Raw genomic sequence first — 22,949 nt, 5'->3', positions numbered from 1 at the left:
ATATTCTTGAACATTAACATTAAATATAAACTGGACAAAACACTAAAGAAAATATGGTTTAAAATATTTTGTAAAGTATTCTGAGATCACGAGATAAAAAAACAGTAAAAAAACCATATTTATTGTAATAAGGAAGGCTTTTGATATGACTACTAATATCTTTTTATTCTAACCCCAGATTCTGAATCTCTTATAGGTACTGTTCCTGTGTCTGCTGCCAAAAATTCACTGCAATTCTTCCAAAAGAGAGCTGAGCCGAAAGACAAAGCAGATGGGTTCTGCGTGCTCCCTTGTTCAGGCACCCCGAGTGAGAGCTGTACATGAATCCTCCACCCTGGAGACATTCACACAGATTTTCTCCTGCCAGTTCTGGCAACCCAAGGTGAGCATTCACCAACCATTGATGTTATAGAAACCCATGAGAGACAGCATTCTTGTCATGCTACTATCAGGAGTTGCATGCCTTCTTAGAGGAGCACATTAGAGAGCCGGAAGACAGAGCAAGAGAGAACTTTAGCAATTGATATGATGTGAAGCATCTCAACACATCCTCAGCAATACTTTTCCAAAGGAATGCCCCAGTGGTGAAGGACATGATGCAGGACACACTCTGCCCCTCCCCACACTGTTTACTTTGGTGAAACAAAAGCATTGGTATTTTATTATGAAGAGAAATTAGTCTGGAATATATTAGCCAAGGTTCTTCATCACACAGCAAAAGCAACTGTACATAAATCATGTCAGGTTTGATTTATCATGTCTGCGTTTTCTAAAACTTTGTGACTTTCATGGCTAGATAGTTAAAACTAACAGATAATTTAGACAATTTGCATTAATTTTATTGTTATTATGGCAATAAATCTGCATTTTTACAGAAAGGAAGAAGGATAAGGAAATATAGGAATTGGCCAAAGAAGAGAAAGAAGGGTAAGGAAATTTACGAATTAACCACCTCTGCTCACAACCCTGACTTAAACCCAATCAAAATGTCAAACGCATAGTCATGTTTCAAAATGTTTTAAGTCTAGACTCTTTTGTCAGGATGGCAAAAATCAAGATTGGTGCCAAGGTCTGTATAGCCCAGTCACACTAACTTTTAAGAAACACAAAAGCAAAGCACTGAAGAAGAAGCACTTAATGAAAATATTTCCAGATGAGTATTGCAAGACTGATAAATACCAGAATTAAGGTTTCAAATGTAACTCAGATTTGACTGTACATTTATGCATTATGAGAACAGCCTCTACATGATCACATTGTATTTTGCTGTTCTCTAGCTCCAGATTAGAGAAACCAGACACAGAAGAGATGAAAAGCCCATACTGCATGAGTGTGACTTGTCCAGAATCACAGTGGAACACTGTGATGAAGTCCAGTTTCTTTGGGAAGTGTCCAGCAATCACAATTATTAAATCTTCTTACATATAGCTCCTGCTTTATTAGCTGTTTATCTTCATTTACTGGAAAAAAAAAATGCATGGGTATCCTACAGTTGACAATCTCTTTCATTATAAAACTTGATTGGCAGTCTGTGAACTGAATGAGGAGAAAATGCTAAGAAAAAAATTAGCTAATGTAATTATAGATGGTAATTCTTACATCTAAGACAGACTAATTAAGGCTGTATAGGCAACCTTAATTCTGACATTTTTCTAACTTCTGAGTAATTGACCTTGCAAGCGCAGCACTCCACATGTATCAATTATAATTAGCTTTTAAAAACATGAAAAACAGCCACTGTTGCTGAGGCAGGAAAAAAAATTTTAAAAGGAGAAGAAATCTTCTCCTCTGGAGCTGAGCGGTGATATTTTGAGAGACAAATCTTTCAGAACCAGAATTCAGAAGCCTACAAGACGACCTACCTACTCCTGGCACCATTAGTAACCCCTACATGGGGCAGTTACTATAAACTGGAAGACACAACAGTACTGAGAGTTTTCCAACATATTTGTTATTGAAAGGTGGTGATTAAAGATGTCTGGCAGCAGTCCAGGCTCGGTGCTATTGCTGCTGTCACCAGGCTCTTTTGCCCTTGCTCTGTCTCTGTGGTCCTCTGTTTTACCTTTCTTAACCAAGTTCCTTCCCCTGCTATTGCCTTATTTTGTTTGCTCATTCTTCTGGGCCTTTGTCCTTGTACCTCCTCTTCTGAGCTGCCGATTAGCTGTTTCTTTCTGCTCCAGATGACTGTACTCAGCCTGCCTTCTCTCAGACCTCATCTGAATCGAAAAATGAACCATGAAACTCCCTGAAGAGTCCACTAAAGTGCTATCTTGGGGTAAGTTTTGTGTTTTTTGTGTAGACCATTTTGGCACTGGTCTACTTTCAGAGCCTGGAAGGTAGAACTACAATGTCCCCTGTTAAAACATGAAAATCTTGCCTCCCTGTCAAGCAGTTACAGTATATCTTTTATTATACTGTTTTTAGTATGATTCTGCAACTTTATCTCCCCAGTCTCATTGTGAGAACCTCTTAACTCATGTTTTATTCATTTTTAAATAATTCGGAAACTCAAAATAGAAAACTTCAGTTTTTACTTCAGAGTATGGAAAATCTACTATGTAATTATTATAATGTAGAATTATGTAGAAAAAAATTTAACTGATCAGTGCTTTGGAATCTCTATCTCTACCTGTTTTCCACAGACAGCAATAAGCAGATGGTTATTAGAGTAATAATAATAACTGATTTGTGATTAATAGTCAAAAATTTAACTCACCTAGTTTGAAAGGCTGAGAAGTAGAAATATTTCTTTTACAATATTTTTAAATAAATAAAATATCTTATTGAGTAGGTGAGTTCCTACTGACAGTTGTAAATATTGTTTCAGTTCAATCTCTGCTTGTCAGAAACCAAACTTAGATAGTTTTTTCAAATTACTAAAACAAGTTCAATCCTAAAAAATTACAGCAATAAAACATAATCTTCTTTGTCAAAATTTAGTTTGGAAGAAAAAAATAAAATAAAATCACCATTCTGGAATCCTAGCATAGGTGTATTTTGATGTTATAATGTTACAGGAAAAAAATTCCACAAGGAACTATGAAATTCTCAAATGATACAGCCAAGACTTTCTTAATATACAGTATCAGAGTTCTTCACCAGATACTGCCCAGGGAGAGCACCATCTTAGAATTAATGAATATAAACAAGCAATAAATGAATTTAGAGTTAGCATTTTCTTGCCATTAAAACAATGAGATGCTGGTGCGTTTGCAAAGGTAATGTATTTACACAGGGTATGCAGCAAGCTCCCTCTCCCCAGGGCATATATTTATATCTGAGATTCTTGTCCTGGGCGCCCCTTAGCAGTGAGGAGGAAGCAACTTTAGGGCACAGAACCAAACCTCTAAAAATGAGTCATATCTAATTAATAGGACCAAGTGTGTCATATATGCTGTAATTTTCACTGAGCTTTAATGTCATAAAGAGATTTTTCCAGATGTCTTTTTATTCCCCAGAGACTGTTCATGTTTTCACTGAGTCTTTTTATAACAGTTTGGGGTTTGGTGAGGGAGGGGGTTGTTTGTATTTTTTCACTTGTTTTGTTTGGGGTTTTTTGTTCATTAATTTTTGTTTTGCTTTTGATTTTGAGGGGTTTTTTTTACATTTATCAAGAAAAGGGTCTGGACTACTCCGTGATATCAAATTCTGTTTATTCATGGGAAATAAGAGAAATCATCTGATAAAATTGATACTCAGTTACTCTTTCTAGAATATGTTTATTTATAATTTGAAGAGCTAGCTTAAAGCAATGGAAAGTAAAAACTAGGACTCATTTCAAATCTGAAGAAGCTTAAAAAATTTAAGTAAAAAACTGTATTGTGGATATCCTTCAATATATTGTATTTACTGTTAAAAAGAGAGGAAAGCAGAAGGAAGTGAGTAGGCACAAAGTATATACTTTTAAAAATAATTATTTTAAAGTATGGCACGCTGTTTTCATTATATTTTTCAATATAATATAGCTATTCTATAATAGAAATATTATAACTATTTCTATTCTAGAAACCTATTCTAGGGTTTTTTATTTGTTTTCCCAAGATAAATCTCATTTATGTATGACATTGAAAGGTGTGTATCACAGGCTTTGCTTCTTTTGTTCATACTGTATAGAGCAGCAGCTATAGTATCAGAAGGCAAAGATCTACAGAATTAATAGGATTTAAATAGGGCTATGAAGTAGTAGATAAAAAGAACATTGATGAGAGTGAGAAAAAGAAATCAGTTTATTTTCAGCTGATCACTATTGTTGGATTAGATAAAAAGGAGAGCAGTTATCAGTTAACTGATGGAAATAAAACTAAGTCACACTGAATTGGATTAACTTTGCCAAAAGCTAAATTCTCATCCAGCAGCTCTATTCAGTCCCCTTTCCCACAGGGTGGGCTGCTATGAGGAAAGTTAATTCCATCCCAACCAGACGCAGCAAAAATCACTACAGAAAATATTTTAAACTCATGTTTGACAAAATTGTATTTTTAATTGAAAGATTTCCCAGACAAAATGGGAAATTCTTCTTTCATTCTTGTGTTTTCTGATTCTTGCCTTGAATCTGAAAGAACACTAAGTATCTCCACATCAATTAAGTATAAGCTTTGACTTTGCAAATGACCATTTACATGAAAACAAAAAATAAAATTCAACTATTTAAAAATTAAGACTCCCATGCCATATTAATTATTGATAAATATAAACTGTTTCTTAACATACAAAATTTTCAGTGATGGACTTAAGCAGATAATTAAGCAGCATTTAAGATGCAGCTTCTGTAGGGAAAAACAGAGTAATTCTTACAAGAAATGGCCTAAGTTAGTTAATTTTACAAATTTACTTATTTAATGTCAATTCCTGACCCCTAAATCATTGCAATACTGCAGAAGAAATCGGAGATGAAATTTTCCTTGGGGCAAACTTAAGTACATGCACGAGAAATAATGGAGCATGTAGATTCAGAAAGACACAAATAACTTGCTGCAGTGTAGAGCATTGGAATACCCTGGCAGCCTGTCTTATTTATAGAAAAAGGTCTCAATAGCTAGAGGACATGTCAGAAGGTATGCCCACGTGTAAAGGAGACGTTGTAAATAGAACTTTCATTCAGTATGCATATCTTCTTAACATCTTCTGTCTCTTTAGTCCTCTCTCAAGTCTGAGCCTACCAGTCATTTAATGGTAATTTGTAAATTCTTTCTCTGCTGACTGTAATGACAGAAGCCTTAAGATCCTCAGTGTGTGAGATGGCAAAGAAAAGTTAAGCTTTAATTATAGCTTCCCTCTTAGCTAGGCTGTTTCTTTGGTGTACTTATAAGCAAATTATAACAAATGGTTCACTAACTTGGTAATAATTTAGAGCCCCCACATCTATCTGTAAGAGTCAAGAATCCACTCATCAACTCCACTGTGGAAATAAAACACATCTGTGTCAACAAATCTTCATGTCTAGATCAAATGAGTAAATAGGAGACTCACTTGGTTCTGGGGGGCTGCATAAGTTACAAGAAAATAGGAAGAGCACACTGAGCCAGACCAAGGGTCTGTTTGCTGGATGGTCTTTGACAAAGGAAGCGACAGCTGAAAGGACAGAGCTTGTGAGAACCAGGCAAGCTTTAAGATACAGGCTTATCCTGAGTTTTTTTCCACTCTGTTCTCCCAGCTTTCAGCAGACTGTCTAGGGATTTCTGGAGCCAGAGATATTTTGGTTTGTTTAAGTCTCAATTTGTATCTCTTACACGACTTTGTCATATTGCTTTTTTGAACTGATTTGCACTTTTGACATCTGGAATGCTGCTTGGCAGAGTTTTCATTTATTTCTTGTTTGCTTGTTTCAACCTGCTCAGAGATGATGTCTTTTCATGATCCCTAGTTTTTATACTGTTAGAAATAAGGAGTGTTTTCTACCCTTATGTCCTGTGGGACTTGAAGGCCCAACTAAGTTCAGAACTATGGGATTCATTTATTCCTGAAGTAAAATTTAAGTTGCTATATCATTCTATTACAATTAATATATTTATTTCACAAAAGACCAGATTCAGTTTCAGGAAAGTTATTTTTATTGTTTGTCCAAGCTACTGTCAAAAGAAAGAAATTTATACAATTATTTGTATACTGACAGTTTCAAATTTGTTGTTAGAATTACCTGTCAGATACTTAAACAGAATCAATTTAAGGATGTTCCTTCTTTCACTAATCATAAATAATAATAAAACTTTCCAATTTCAGCTTTCAAAAAAAAAAAATCTCACGCATTTGCAAGAAATAATAGCACCATCCACAAGCACTCAGTTCAATGTTTCATAAGTGAAATGTAAGGCATTGCAAATTCTAGTTTCACATAAAAATGCATTGCTTTTTTTCCCTATAAATAAGTACTTGTGCTATGAAATTTTATAATTTCAGAGAACAGACAGAACTGTCTGATGGTATTCAACATGATCAGGGAAGTTGAAATGATCATGACATAAAGTAATCTTGCTTAATATTCCTTTTAGATTCTCTGCTTAACTCTGGCTTGTCCAGAAATTCTTACAGTTCTAGTCATTTGCAGTGAAGCACAAAATTGTTTTCTATATTTCTAGCCAGATTATGAAATAAATCCAGAAGCCTAGGAAACTTCTAGATTTCCTCAATGTATCTCCATTTTAGGGCAAAGAGCCACTTTTTCAACTCTCCTCTCCTCACTCCTCTGTCTTCTGCCACTAAACAACCACTAGGTTTCACATTATGTACAAGTATATGAATGGCTGAATAATATAAAAGTTCCAGGTGTTAAGTTTTAAAGATGAAAGACAGGAAAGGGTTGGTAAATTAATTGCCAGCAGCTATTGACAGAGCTCCAACTTCATAAAGGGTTCTTTTACTGAAAAATACTTTTAAAAAATAGTGTTTTGTCTTTGTCAATTCTATCATGATTGACTTAATGATACAAAGTTATCAAAATTATTTTCATTAAAAACCTGTCAAAATCCTGTGTTGGCTAAAGCTGTCCTCTTGTTCAGACTTGGCTCTGCCAGACTCCTAATATCAGCCCACATTCCAACTTACTTTGCAATAATCATTTATAGTTTCTCATTGCTCTTCCTTCTGAAGTATCACTTGAATCTGAAATGTCATCATCTTTATCCATCTCAGCTACTTCCATGAGATTTTGTCTTGTTCTCCCTGGCTTTAGACAGGGGTATTAAACGTTGCATATGAAAAACAAGGAGAAGGAAGACAAGATTGTGAAGTGGCACTTCACAGTGGGAGCTCACTGTCCCAGGGAAGTACTGGAGATCTGATCCCACCATACACTTCACTGCTCTTGTAAATTTGGAATACTTAAGACTCAACTTTTTAAAAGAAAGTCAAAAGTCATATATAACGATGTATTTAAAGACCTGAAACTTTCAAAGAATAGCACCAAATATCCACAAAAGATATAATAAAATCATTAGGGATGACAGCCATGGACAAATGAAAGCTCCATTGCAGGAATTCTTGTGGAAACAAATACTTTGTAAAATGGTCCATTTTAAATATTGTCATGTTCCCTTGTGATGGAAACTGTATGAAATTTGAGTGAAATTGGTTATGAAATACCACACATAGTGGATTATAGAAATACGTAACTTCCAACACAATGCACTAAAAAAAAAAAATTCTAAGGAATTAACCTCTGTGTTTACACTAGTGTGATGTACGCTTTATTGCCTACATCTGGTAGAATAAATAAAAATTCTTTCTTCTGGCTGGAAACCCCATTTAAATGTATAGTAGTGCAAGTCAGAGATACTTGGCTGAAAGATGGAAACAGGCATACAGCATGGAAAGGTAATTTTAGTTACTTAGGTTTAGAGTTGGAGTTGGAAAGCAGTTAGAAGACTAAACTTCTAGATGCATTCTGCATGTGTAATTGCTGACATAACTTGCTATTGCAGTTTCTATTTTTGTTGAATGCCAGCAAGATATGTGCATATATTGGGAACTAAACAGGCTGGTCTGAATATTGCAGAGGAACTAATGAATATAATCTCTAAAATCCTACTTGTACTTGGTAAATGAAATGATATTTTTATCACAAAATCTGCTACAAACTGTCAGCACTGTAGTAAAACTTCTATTCACACTTTTTTCTATGAGCATGTGAGGAAATATTATCAAGCTGCACAATCTAATAAATTCATAAAAACTTAATAACAACTCAATATTCATTTTTTAACAGTCTCCATCCATGCTAGTATATACAATTTTGATATTCAACTCAAACTTGTCCTTGAAATTGCTGGTGCCGAACCAGGAAGTATCTTCTGTGCAAGTGCACAGCTTTATTTTTCTTATACTTTAAATTGCTACTGGGTAAAAACTTTTTTTGTCTTTATTAAATGGAAAGCTTGAAAATGTGCTCTTCTATACACTTTCTGTTTTCAGACACTAGAATAAAATAAAGTGTTGTCATGTTAAGCACAACATGTTCTTTGTGAAGGTCAGTCATGACATTTAGATGAAAATGTCTTCATATTTACAGTCTAGATACAACAAAAAATGGTTGTAATTTTATTTTATTGTGGTTTTTAATTTTTCTCAAAGGACATTTGGATGATTCTGGAAATAAGGGCACTTTGCTGGAAGATCACATTGTCTAAGAAGCGATTCAGAAAAATGTTTGAAGGAAGAAGGGAATTATCATAATTGCCATGTGCATCCTTCTTTATATAATGTTCTACAATGCTGTACAGACAACCAGGAAGACTTGTTTTTATTTTCAGATAAAGAAAAAGTATTGTCAGACATTCTTACCTTCCCAATCCCAACTTGGCAAATCCGGCTGGGGTCAGTAGGAGTCAAGTCACAAAATCCAACAGAACCATAGCACAGTGCTCTGAAGCACTCACAGATCCTTTTGCTCCAAGCTATGACTAAAGGAGGATATTGGTTATTTTTGTGAGTCCAGATTATGCTACTGCTTCCTACTGGACTCTACAACAGTCGCAGATGAAAAATGCATTTTATTGCTGAAACTGGATCACATTTGGCTTACAAGTATACACATATTTTCAAAGCAGCTCTAAGTTTGGTCATCTATTTCTAGAAGAAAACCACAATTTATCATTGCATTTCAATTGAATTTTGTATCACATACGTATTAAAAAAAATCAATTATCTGTTTTTTTTTGTTTACTGGAGACTTTTTGTTTTGACTGTTAAGCCATTATCTTGGTCCAGTCTGAAACCAGTTCTGATCACCAGGTATCTTATTCTCCAGTAATAAAATAAAGCAAACACCACGAAAGTATGAACTAAAACGTAGCCTGTACATCTCAAATTACTCCTGAATAACAGCACAGTAATTATTAATTAGAAAAAAATCAAAAATTATTAAATTTTTATGTTAATGTAAATCCCAGAAAACAATAATAATTGTGCAGATATAGAAAACAGGAGTTAATAGTTAGATGTTTTTAGTATTGTGCACTGATTACTACATTAATAATTTATACAACAAATTAATCACAATTACATGAACTGCAACAACTGAAAATGTGTGTTAACAGATGGTGCATGTGGTTTACTGTAAAAAGCAATATCAAAAATCTTTGGGTTTACCTCCTGTCTTATTTTGCAGCCTAACATTGTAAGAGAACCTGTCCCAAAATATTGACCTGTAAAAACAAATTGCAGCAAGGTCCCTAGGTGCCCATTTCCCACACTCCTGAAGGTAGTCTGCTCTGACAAACTAAAGAGTTGGAAAATTAAGAGGTGCTCAGTCTGTCTGACAGACATTACAATGTGCCTGCATTTCTAATTGCAGTTCAGTTGAAAATAGGTAGCAGATTAGTTACTTTTAAATGACCCCCACTCTCCTGCTGGAAACAGGAAGCTGGAATGAGATGCTGAGGTGTGACCTGCTCCTGAAGGCTTCCTTTCCAGCTGCCAGTGGCCAGTGCAGTGTAGGTCTCTGTGAAGATAAAGTTTCATCTGAGGCTTTCAGCAGCCTGTGGAGCAGCACACTGGCTGAGGTCCACCTCTTAGTCAGGGGCCAGAGGAAGAAAAAAGAAGTTTCACAAGGTTCTCTGAAGCTTTACAGGTTGTTTACTTGTTGCAGCAGTGGCCTAGGAAAGGTTGAAAGCCTTTCACTTGTTATCCTGGAAAATACAATAGGACTCAGACTTGCAATGTAAATGCATTTTTCTTAACATCTGCCATCAGCAGACTAAAAGCAATAAAGTTAATTTTATCAGTGTGAGTGAAGGTCAGACTTTGACTGCTTGACTTCCAAAGACAACTGCAGTTGAAGTCTGTGCTGGAAGTTCAGAGATGAATTAAAGGTAATGTTTCCTCCACTTTAGCAGCATTTCTGTGTAATGGGAAATTATTGTTCTTATCTACTTTGCACCTACCATAAAAATCTTACTACATAGAAATTTTACTGTTACCTAGTCAAGGAAAAAAAATAACAACATTTTAACTAAAGCATAATTATGAACAGCCCAACATACACAACAGCTCTGCTAGAGTTGATTGTGACCTGTAAGAAGCTACTCTTAACCTACTGTACTTATGTGTAAAAGTGAAATTTTCTGTCTTCCTGAGTTACCTGAGTGCCCAAAGACTAATTTGCAAACTGAATCACTTCTTAATTGGGGACCAGGGGTCAAAAGGAGTTCTCTGTGTATTTTGGATGCCTCAAGATAAATAGAAGTTTTCAGTCTCCCAGTTTTTTTCCTTTAGGCTCCCAATTCCTTTTTAAATGTATATATGAGATTCTATGGATTTTAAGCAAGTATTTTTTAATACTGAGAAACATTTGAGTAGACATACATCTTTACAATTTTATTGTATTAATTTAAAACTGATTTATAAATTTTAAAACATAGAATGATGATTATCTTTTGAAACATAAATAAAACAAATAATCAAATATATAACCATAAATCCAATAAAAATAATGATAAGATGTGAGTAAAGAATCAAAAGGAAAATGAATCTTCATTTTTACTATAAAGTATTCAATGAAACCTCATAAATTCTCTTGGTCTTCTGAAATTTAATAGCTAAATGTTACCTCTGCTTATCTATCTTCTTTCCATTGTAAATGTCTATTTTTATTGATGGTTTCTAAATTAATGAATGGACATTCAATTGTGCTTTTATCAGCAATCATGGACTGCAGATTTTCTGTAATTATAAAATTTTCTTAATGACCCATAAATTTTTTTGTAGGCATGATCCAAAAAAGCAAGTGACAGAATTTTCACACAGAGTTAAAATAAGAGCAGGCAGAAAAGAGAGAAGTGCATCAAGTTTTTAACGTATACAGCATATGGAGCAGCCGTATGTCACTTGAAAGTTTTCTGTAGTTGTTAAACTCTAGAGCAAGGGAGGTTGACCTAGGCTGGCTGTCAGACCCCCACCCAGTGTCTTTCTCATTCCCCCTTCTCAGTGTGACGCAGGAAGAAACTATGATGGAAAATCTCAGGAGCTGAGATAAAAGCAGTTTATTTGTAATTTTTTATTTATTATTATGGGCTGCTATGAGGAAAGTTAGTTCCACCACATCCAGAACCAGTATTTAAATACATCTTAGGTAATCAATTACATTATATAATTCACTCCAGAAACAGAATAAGGAAGGCAATATTTTATTTCAGCCTACTATAATGAATGATTCACAAAGAATGTTTTAAAACCATTTTCAATGCTAATATAAGAAGAGCTAGTTCAGGGTTTCTTAGTATTGTAGGCTGCTAAATTTTGCCACTGCAGGGATGAAGATCTGATCAGTAAGCCCTGGAGAGGTAGACTGTCTTTTGATTGTCCTTTTTTGTTGATGGATGGTGCAGAGCTGGTCAGATGTGGCAGCCTGAGAGCCAAGATTGTTAATGCTGGGAGGCCCCTCGCGTCCCCAAGGCCCTGGATGCACAGAGCCTTCACCCAGCAGTGAGAGGAGCAGCACATGCACCCCTCTTTGAGTGTAGCATAGGCAGAGTAGGACACAGCCACTACCTCCCTTCCTGAAGTGGTTTACAATCAAAGAGAATCACTGAGTTTGAAAAAGACTTTTAAGATCACTGAGTCCAATTGGAAAAAAAAAAAACAAAACAAACAAACAAACAAACAAAAAAAAACCCGCTCACATGGGAAAAAACCCTGCAGAAATCCAAACACACATATTACCACATTCTTTCTAGAACTAGACCCAAATCTACCCCTTAAAATGTTTATGACACCAGGATTGAGGCTAACACCACATTTGTGATAGTGACAGTTACATTACATAATTCCCTACACACATTTATGAAGCTCCATTATAAAGCTGTTCAGAAGGAACACTGCAGTAGGCTGCTCTTCACCAGTGATAAGTCATTTACATTCAATTTCTACCTGAATTTTTTTTCTGGCCATTTCATTATCAGTTTCCTTGCATGTGGACTTGAATGCATTAACTCTCCCTTAGGCAATTATATATTTATATATATTATGTATATAAATATATATATTGACTTATAGAGACACAAATCTACTGGAGAACTTGAGAGAAAAGGTGTTTTGGGAATTTTAATCCCACCTTGCTACTGTCCCATGGTAGCTAATACATGTTGTTATGTCTCCTGACATTAAGATAAACATAAAATTGACCATTTTCATCATAGGACTCCCTCAATGCCTGAAAAAATATTTTTAGGAGCATTCAACATTTTCTTCTTTTTTTCCTTGATTTTCAAGAGGTTTTACTGACAGCAAATATGGTTTTCTGAATACATCCCAGATGTTGGGCAAACTGTTGGCAGCTCACTGAGAAAGTTCAGCATTTTTGAGCAAGCCTGGATCCAGCAGTGGGAGCCAAAATGAGGCCATAGCTCCTTCTGCTATAATAAAGAAATGACAGCTTGAATATGTCATTTCTGAAAGAGCTGCTAGTTTTATCATTTCACACTTTGGTCTAACTAAAATTAAAACAATAAAATGAAAGTATTTGGTTTGTATCCTTTCTTCAGGTAGATAATACTTCCAAAATGCATTTTTTCCAAAGTGCGAACATATAACTAAATAGTGAAATAGTGTAAACAACACCAAATTAAATCATTCAAAAACTCAGTAAACTGAAACATTAAATTAAAAAAAATGCAAAAACTCAAACTTATCCCATCATACTGAGGAAGGACATCTAATTACTTTCTTCTACTTTTTTTTCTCCTTTTTTTTTTTCAAGTAGCTTTATTGTGACAAAAATCAGTTGTAAATGACTGAGGTACAGTTAAATAGACCAAATATTTGTCAGATCAAATGTAACATGAAATGTGGGATTTAGATCATCTAGCTGTAATCACAAAAAAAACGAAAAACTTAATCTTCAAATTTATCTAGTCATCTAGATTATTTCCACTGTAAAGAAAAGAAACAGGCATCATCTATGAGCAGTTTATACAAATTATGTTAGATATCTAGGGCATAGGAAAGATGGATCAATGACTAACCTAGCTCTTGAGAGAAGTGAATAAGTGAGATGAATCTCCTCACTTCTCTGAAACATTGGCCTTTTTTTGACTTTTACTTTAATTGTCATATCTTTTGATAGACTCTTCATCTCAGTACCGATGCCTGATATCAGACCAATAAACAATCCGTTACCTCTAAATTCTCTATTCAATATAGTCCAGCCTGTGATTCCATCATTACAAGATGGGCATATGCGTGTACATCAGTATCAATCACAGCACAATGGGTCTTCAAATTGCTTTATTATTTCACAGAAACAGAACAAGCTGCACAAGTGGTACAGTTCAGTGATGACTGAGCACAAGGCTTAATCATTTAAAACACATTCCTAAAATATTAAATCAAAATGGCAATTTCACATTCCTGCCTTTTAATTAACAGCTCATAATCATTTGTTCATAAGCAACTCTATTTTAATCCTCTTCATGTATAAATACTACAAAATTATCTAAGGTCAAAATATATGTTTATGAGATTTTTCACTCTTTATATTTTAGTTTTATAATAATTTTAATATATTCTTTCATTAGTCTTTGCTTGAGTAAAACACTACCCAGAAAAAATAATTTTAGCCTCAGAGAAAGATAATGAAGTTTTGAAGTTTGAATCTGAGGCTAGGTCACCAGAAGCAAAACTTTGATTTTCTCCCATTATGGCCTTTTGGGTGATATTGAAAAACCCAATGAAATGAAAATGGTATTCAGTGGAATTCATCACATTTCATTGCTTACTTAATTAAATTTAAAATTGGATCATATATGCAAATGTATGTTTTGATATTGAATGTTTGGTTTAAAAGTACCAAATGAAAGAATACAACACACAAGATTTTAAAAAATTGTAGTCCTTTTTCCATGCTATGACTGCTACTTGTCATGGTTGTCTCATAACTCATAATCTCTGCATAAGAAATCAAAGAGCTCAGTGTTGCTCCTGTAGAACAAGTGTACGCCATGACAGGAACTGATAGTACCTGTGCATGCAATCTCAGAAAGGTGATTAGAGAGATGTTAAAGAAACTATTTGCACTCTCTCATGTTAGTCGTCTGTCTCAGGTAGCTAAAAGTTTTCTTGGCAATCAAGAATGTTGTTTCTTGAGACAACCAGCGAAGCTGCTACCCTGTCCTGCCCATTCTAACTACTGCAGAGATTTCTGAGTCCTTTGTCAACCACCTCCTGATTGCAGGCTAAATTCAGTTAGGTTTTTCCCCTCAGAAAATTGCACCATAAACTCTTGTAACACAAGATTTGATTAATGTCCATTTCAGATGTCCCTGCATCAAGGGCAGAACACAGATGGAGGCTGGCCACTGATCTGAGTTAAGCCATTTCCACCCGTCAATCAGCATCTGTTGTTTATAGCAGGATGTCTTGAGGAAAGGTGGTATCAGTGATATCTTACTGTAAGAAGCTGAGAGGTTCAGAAATTGATTAATGAGCAGGTCCAGAGTCCATCAAGTGGGAGCAAGATAGAGAGGTGGGTGTACCATTCTAAAGGCAGGCTCTCACCACTCATCCATCAGAGCCCTACGGTAACAGATGAGTCGTTTCAGTTTCCCTCTTCAGTCATAGGAGAAAAAGGCTTCTGCTAGGGTGAGCTAAAGCTAGAAACTAACTCAGCTGCACACAAGTGGAACTTGTTTCTTTCCTTTGACAGCAGGACTCAGGAGTTACTGAACTTAAACACTGAAGTTAGACCTTGTGAGTACTCCTTAAGAACAAATAAATCGTCCTTTGAAATCTCAGAGAAATATGTTGAAGGGAAAACATTTTCACTTAAAAGTGGCTACACCCTGACTCCATTCTACAAATACAGTGAACAATGCATTGCAATGACTATATACCTCAGCTTTTCCTGACAAACATATCAAAGACTAAGGAAGAAAAGATGTAGAGACACCTGACTTTTTCTCCACTTCATAGCCTAGCAAGAGCTAGGCAAAACATTGATTGACAATGCTGCAAAATATTTATTTTCTACTCCTCTTCTATATTGACAGTATGTAGTGATCTTTTGAGCTCTGTGCTCCATTCAGGTCATTCAGAAACAACACAATACAAAAAGTGTTCTGACCCTGAACAGGCAAGCCATTTACTGATTCTGAATTTACATGCCTGTCTGTTTCCATTGTGTTCGAGAATGTAAAATGGGCAGCATTTCAAGGATTTTTATCTATGAATATAGGTAACATGAGATACAAAGCTGAAGAATAGGACGGAAGACATATTGTTTCTTTTTTTTCCTGCAAAGCTCTATGCGTACTGAGTAAAGAAAAAATCCACCTGAAGGTTGTATAAAGACCAAAGCAAGCCTAGTGAGTTAGTCAACACTTGAAACACCTTCTCTCTACAGAGTGTAGTAACCGTCAGTGAGCTCTCTCCTACCACAGTAGACCACTTGCACTCTTCAGGCTAGTTTGGTATCTCTGTGTCAAATTGCAAGGTTGATTTACACCCAGAACTGCATTTCTAACTTGGAATAACCTAATTTTAGGTTATGTAATTTTGCTAGTAATAATATAATAAAGCTATATACACTCATCACTCATGGCATAAACACAGCATTATTTTTTAAAAACGAATCCGTCAGGGAGAACCTTCTAGTGCTATAGAACGGATATAGCATGGGATCCTGGTAGGAAAACAGGGAAATGGCCCTGTGTAAGAAATAGGCATGCTAAGAATATTGATTTATGATGGACCCTGATGATTAGTGTTTGAGAGACTTTTTCCCCAAAGGATATGCTATCTAAACTTATATTGTAGTAGTTGTCGTGAATCTGAAACCCAGTCATGGGAGGTATGATGGTAGGCAAATGCCTTGGTTACGGTGATCGTGAAATGGTAAAATTTAAAATTTTCCGTGAAATCACAGAATAAATTAGGTGGGAAGGGGTCCCAGCCCAACTTCACTGGTCAAGCAGGGTTATCCTAGAGCATATGGCACAGAATTGTGTCCAGACTACGCACAATATCTCCAGTGAGAGAGACTCCTGATGTCTACTGGCAATCTGTTCCAATTTACTGTTGCTAATAAGAAAAAGAAAGAACAGAGTTATTAGACTTCAGGAGAGCAAATATTAAGCTGTTCAAGAAGCTATTTAGCAGAGTACTCCAGGAATCTGCTTTTGAAGGTTTAGGAGTTGAGTGATTGAAAGTATTTAAGAACCACTTTATAGACCAACAGGAGCAACAATTCCACTGTGTCATAAGTCAAACGAGCAGGGTAGAAGACCAGTTTAACTGAATATGAAACTCCCTGTTGAGATCAAGAGGAAAAAAATTGCATAAACTCTGGAAGCAAGGTCAAGCTTTCCAAAAAGAGCTCTATTTTGTAGATGCAGGAAGAAGATACAAAAGGTCAAAGCTCAATTAGAGTGAAATTGACCGTTGTTGTGTCATACAACAAGAATTTTTGAAGTGCATTACTAGCAAGTGAGATCTAAAGGAAGCATTGGGGTGATCCTTTTTGAAGATATTTATCTGACTAATAGGGTTGAAAAGTAAGCTGATGGCTATTTGATACTTTTTTGAAAAATCCAGGTAGCTCATTGCTCAGATTAGTCAAGATTTTAATGGTTAAAACATCAGTCTCTTTAGGCTGCTTCTATGTAAGTGTTTAGTGTACCTTCTATCTACATTTCAGATTCTACAGACTCTACAGCTTCTATGTAAGTGTTTAGTGTACCTTCTGTCTCATTTCAGACTCTACAGAAGTATTTTTGATAGGGTGCATCTGCATATACCACTACAAGCACGTGTGTGGGAAGAATCTCATTCTACTGGGCTAAAATCAGGGGAAAAAAATTAAAAGGTGCAACTTAATCCTTCAAACATATCTGAACATATTAAGCATTTAAATTTAACAATTATTTATGCACAGCAGGGGATTTCAAAGAGGATGTCTGTGATAAGGATGTGATGTGATATCATATTCTCTTGCTCGCAATTAGTTACAAAGTTATCTTGTGTGCAAGTTACCACCAAACAGTTATTAATATTTTTATATTTGCAATAGCAACATGAATATTAGTTAAAGGTTATTCAGACCCTAAATGAGAAATAATATAAAGTAAATGCCAGAACATAATATCTCAAAATAGGTGCTTTATTTCCTACTTTTTAAAGAAAATTAGTTAGGAAAATACCCAATCCTATTGGAGTAAAAAACCCCAAATGAAACAGATTTGTCTGTTAAGAAGTTTTCTGCTAGATGTCTATTGCATTTCATTTCAGTATCACAAAACCAAATATCAATAGTTAAACTGTTTTTGACCAGAAATCAATAATAATAATTAAAGAATCAAAATTTCTTTCTGTCTGCATTAGCTTAACAACTGGATTAATGCACAAAGAACTTCAGAAAAAATGGACTGAACAAAATTACTGACATGCGTAACAAAAATTTACTGCAAAGAGTATACTGACAGCATTGCATTCCTTTATTTTTTTCCTTCTTTAACTCAGATTTTAATCTTGCAGCTATAAATTAACTAGGTTGTATCTAGCACAGGAAATACCTGAAGCAGAATGAGAGCTGCTATATAAAGTCATAAAGAAATGACATTTATTCCTACTAAAGGGTCCAAGAGGAATAAAAATATAAAAAAAACCCCAAAACAAACCATACCAATTAAAAGCCCTGAACAGATGAATAGAATAAGGCTTAGATGAAGCAGTTCTGTTCCTCATAGAGCTCCCAAATTTCCATAATTACTGTTCAGTGACTTTTCCAAGCCAGAGGTTACATCCTTAGGATCATGTTTAGCAGCCACTAAAGACCTATTCTTTGTGCACTGGTTCAGTCCCTTTTTTAACTCATTTGTATTTTGGTCTTCATAACATCTTGTGGCAATAAATTACATTATCTAATTGAGCTCTATGCAGAAAATAATTTAATTCCTTCTCAGCACCTTTCCAATATCTCCAAGATTTGGGGAGTGTGAGGCATGGACTGGATGCAAGACCATGAGAAAAAAGGAAGTAATGCTTCATGGGAAAATAATAAAAACTAATCATTCTATAATGTTCTTTGTGCAATGAGAGTGGTAGGAGGCACTGCATATATTTATATAGCTGAGCAAAAAAAATACTTTCAATGGGTTTTTAAGATCTTGCTTCAGAGACTTGTGCAGTTATTACAAATTTCTTGGGCCACATTTGTTTTTATTAAACAAAAAAGAAGTGCTTTAGGATTTGGACGTATCCTGAAAATCTTTCTTCATTAAAGCAAAGCTCTCATCTTTTTCAGAAAAACAGCTCTCTCTCCATTGTCTAAAGCACATTTTGGAACTTTAAACAGATGTTTGAAAACTGAAGCTTGGTATCTTGGTTCCAGACACATTTCACGATGATAAGAACTTCTACAGTGTATTGCATTCAGTTTTTACAGATAATCTAAGAACTGGGGAATTAAGGAGATCAGTAAACAGATGCAGGGTAACAACTTGCTTTTTCCAGTCTGTTTTCACAATTACCGACATGACTGCAAGGGAAGTGCAAAAATAAGAAAAGGTAGCTGCACAACAGAAATTCCTGGAGCTAGCAGGCCTGGCAGCTGAAAGCAAGTGAAAGCATACACCAACCATCCCATCCTACATCTGCTCACTTGCTATGGAAATAAGACAGCAGTAACCGATTTATGCATCTCAAGGCCAGAACAGTGTCAAGTGGCTGACATGATTTCTGCTAAAATGCCAGCAGCCCTTGCTCTTCAGCAGCAGAGAATATTAATGAGCCTTAACCACAATCTGGTCCAGGAAAGCTTCCTACAAGGTGTTACAGGGAGAAGTCCATGTTTCATGTCTCACAGGCACCCTCCATATGGAAACTCCCGTCAGTTTTATTTCATGATATAAAAGATGTAGAGGATTTAAACTTTAATAACATGGTGGGTTTACTGATCAGTAGAAATCCAATATTTGACACAGAATTGTCTCCATTGCACATGGTATGCCAAATTGGCTTTTGTAATACAAGGCAGATATATCTCTATAGGACACATTTCAACTGTTGATAATTAGATTTATATATTTCTGTTTTTCTACAGGGCAAGATTAAGAACACCAATCAAAGCTTAATGTACTACACTAGCAGGTAGCAAGGGTTTAATGACCTTTTTATTATTTGAACTGAAACACCATATGTTGTGCCTATGAAATTTTGGAAAAGAAAATAAAGGTGTCTTGAAATATTTCCTATTTAGTGATTAGTCTAGAGAAAAATTGAATTATGTCTGTAACAAACTCTTGATTTAGCAATAAGCCAAAAAATTAGACATTTTCCAAACCTTAAAGTTTCTAATAGAAAGTTAATTTTTAGCTAGTCATTTCTTTCTCACTGGTAGTCATCCCCCATAGAAAAACATGACATTTCACTGAAATTATTTGTACTTTTTCTTTGGCCCCTTTTGTTATATTGGCAGTTGTCAGACAAATTGTTTAAACAATATCTTGTTTTACTTTTAACTTACCATTAAGGGAAGTTGAAAGTCCACATTATTGCTAGTCTACTGGACACTGATCTTGCCCTAGTAGGCTGAACTATAATTTGATGTGCTTTGGAAGAAGGACTAACAATGACAATTAAAAACATAAAACTAACATTTGGATGCAATTTGTTGATAACTGCTTGAATTTCAATGATCTTAATGAAATAAACTCATGATGTTTAGTGAAACAGATTAAGTTTTGGAAAGTTGTCTCTTGCCTTTGCATGTCACAAACAGTGCTGTAAAACATGTAAAAATTTCATTAAATGATCATAAGAAAAAAAAAAGAGAGGTCACTTTAAAAAATGAAAATCAGTGAGAAAATTGATCTACAATAGCTGCCTTTTCTTTTTCTCAGTTCTGTATTAGAATACAGAAACTCCAAAACTCAGTTGATTGATGGATTTTTGTTCTTTGAAAGTTCATGGGGTTTCAGGTCGTCTATTTAGTGGAAAATCTTTGGCATGTTTCCCTTTGAGACTATTTATAATACCCACAGCTATAGAAATATCAGGCATTTTCCTAGAGCAAAAGTTTCTTGTGTGATGCATAACACCTTCAAAAAAGCTGTTCTTTGTGTTTTGGTTGTAACAGCTCCTGGAAAAGCTGGAATGCTGCTGTTTTCATCCTACTAGGTAATATTATGGCAATACCTCTGAGAGAGTGTATCTGCTGGACCATGTTCCTGCAGAAGTGGGAGAAATGTGGAGAGACAGCAGGCTGAAAATACCAAACCTTGCTGGAAGGAGCAAGGGAAGAATTATGAGGATGTGAACGTATTGTGTGAATTTTCTAGTCCAAGGGAGTTCTTGAGGTGTTCTGTGAACCCTGAAGAACTGTTAGCCAACTAGTCACCCAGTCCCAGCCTTTGCCAAGGGATAAAATTGTAAATCTGAGTCTTCTTGTACAGGAAAAAATTTTCAAATCCCACTCGTCTCTCTGGATGATTATTCTAATAGTCAAATTAGTAGGTAGTAATAGATAACAGAGGGTGTGGGTCATCTGTAAACAAATTATCAAGGCAGATTCATTGAGGCATTTCATTCTGGAAATCACCATCTCATATGTATATATGCATACCTAATTCGGATGTATGCACACATAATATGGGACAAAACCCAGGTTTCAGACCATTTTTTTGAGTATGAGTCGTTGAAAGGAGTATAGGTCTCTTGATCAGCAGGCTGGTTATTAGTAAAGCTGTAATTCTTTCCCTTTGCTTTATGAGAACAGAAGGACCTAGCATGGATTTGTAATATCTGGGAACTAGGATTGCAGAAAGAAGCATTATGCTTGTACACATCATTTTCACAGTCAAAACAGTGAATTCATGCTAAACTTCTGTATTTCTCTCCTACTGATGCAGAACATTTTAACAGAAGCAAACCTAGAGTCATAGTATAAGTTCATACAGTGAAAGAGATTGATTTGTAACAGATGTATTTAAATTTCATTCATTATTTGTGAATTTCAGCTTGCAAGCCATTTGTGCTTCTTCACATTCTTTACTCTTGTTTGGGACTTGTTGGGGTTTGGCTTTTTGGTTTTGTATGTTTCTTTGGTAATATGAATTATATGCAAAGGTTATAGCTCCTGGAATTGGTGCTTGACCCTACTACATGTACACACAAACAGCATTCATATACTGTGTCAGATTAACAGAAAGGTAATAAAGAAAAGCAATTATCAGTGTAAACAAAAACTTTCTGTCTTGTTTTTGAGGTTAGCTCATACCAGAGTCAATAAACCTCAGCCCTCTGGTACAAATATTTATCCAGACCTATACCTAAGTAATTTAAATTATCTTGAAGGGAAAGTTGCATAACATCCTACTTTAACACTTTGTAGACTATCATAAAATAGTTTCCTCCCAATGCACCTATTATCTTGCAAGTATATGATTTAATACAAAGGAAGTACAGGGAGATTCTTACTGGAATAACCTTTTTTTTGCATTTCTGCTAGCATGTTCTCTTGAAGAGCATGGATAAAACCATCTCCCAATAGTGGGAGACCTAGTGCCCTTATCCAGCTCTTAAGGAGGTGTAACTACTTAAAAGGTAAATCACTGTTACATTTTCTAATCGGAATAACAGCAGCTTTTTAAAATAGAGGAAACATAAAATCAGTACGTGTTTCTAAAGTATTCAGCATAAGTGACCAGCAGAAGGGTCATGAAAGATATTTGAGGTACACTGAAGACACCATGATTCCCTTCACATTACTTTTTCTAGAACAGCATTCAATATGCTGCAAAGATATGTGCAGGCAATAAAACCCAAATTTTCTGGTTCCGACTGCTGCCCTTGTAAGTTCCCCATTAATTACAAAGCATATTTCATTTGTACTCGGAGACATATGTCTTTTCTGTGTGTAGCTGACCAAGAGAATATGTGCATATATTTGAAATACGTTCACATTATTGATTACTCGTGTTTCAAGAATACTTCACCAAAAAGAGCATATTAAATATATTCCATATGTAAATAATGGAACAAAATCACATTATTTAATTATGATAATTTAATAATTAATTGATTGAATTCCATTTCTTTCTGCCACTACTATTGCTTTGGTTTTGAGTAATTGGTTTTAATAGGAGAAGAAAGAAAGCATGTTTTGTCTGCTTTGAAATTATCTTCAGGATAGTAGTCAGAAAAAGGAACAATAGAACATTAACCATCCGTTCAGAAACTGTGCTATCACAGAAGACGCCATGCTTTGCTGTTTGCTCTGTACAAACCAGGGCAATGATAGAACCACTGCTATTCACACTGGCACTCAGTGATTTGTGTGATTTTACTTGCAGTTCCTCTTATCCACCAAACCTGGACACCTGTGGGTTCACCAACCCCCAATTTCTATAAAAGGAAATCCTTACTGGTGCTTCTATGTCCTTCCATCTCTGCAGGTGCAAGTAGCCAGAGGAACTGATCCTTGAGGAGGGAAAGTAAAGACCTCTTCACATCAGATCATCTTCAGC

At 35.3% G+C, this 22,949-nt stretch overlaps 1 long non-coding RNA gene across 1 annotated transcript in view; it reads left to right on the top strand.

Moving 5' to 3' along the window:
- Positions 1-205: 205 nt before the first annotated feature.
- LOC140683766 (uncharacterized) overlaps positions 206-22,949 on the top strand; it is a 38,202-nt gene continuing 15,458 nt past the window's right edge. Inside the window, exons 1-3 of the long non-coding RNA XR_012055193.1 lie at positions 206-382; positions 876-927; positions 2,181-2,275. This is a non-coding gene — a long non-coding RNA (uncharacterized lncRNA). The remainder of the gene's footprint in view (positions 383-875; positions 928-2,180; positions 2,276-22,949) is intronic.

The sequence above is a fragment of the Taeniopygia guttata genome, chromosome 1, assembly GCF_048771995.1.
Source record: "Taeniopygia guttata chromosome 1, bTaeGut7.mat, whole genome shotgun sequence".
NCBI classification, from domain to species: domain Eukaryota; kingdom Metazoa; phylum Chordata; class Aves; order Passeriformes; family Estrildidae; genus Taeniopygia; species Taeniopygia guttata.
This window is presented reverse-complemented; position numbering and strand designations above follow the sequence as displayed.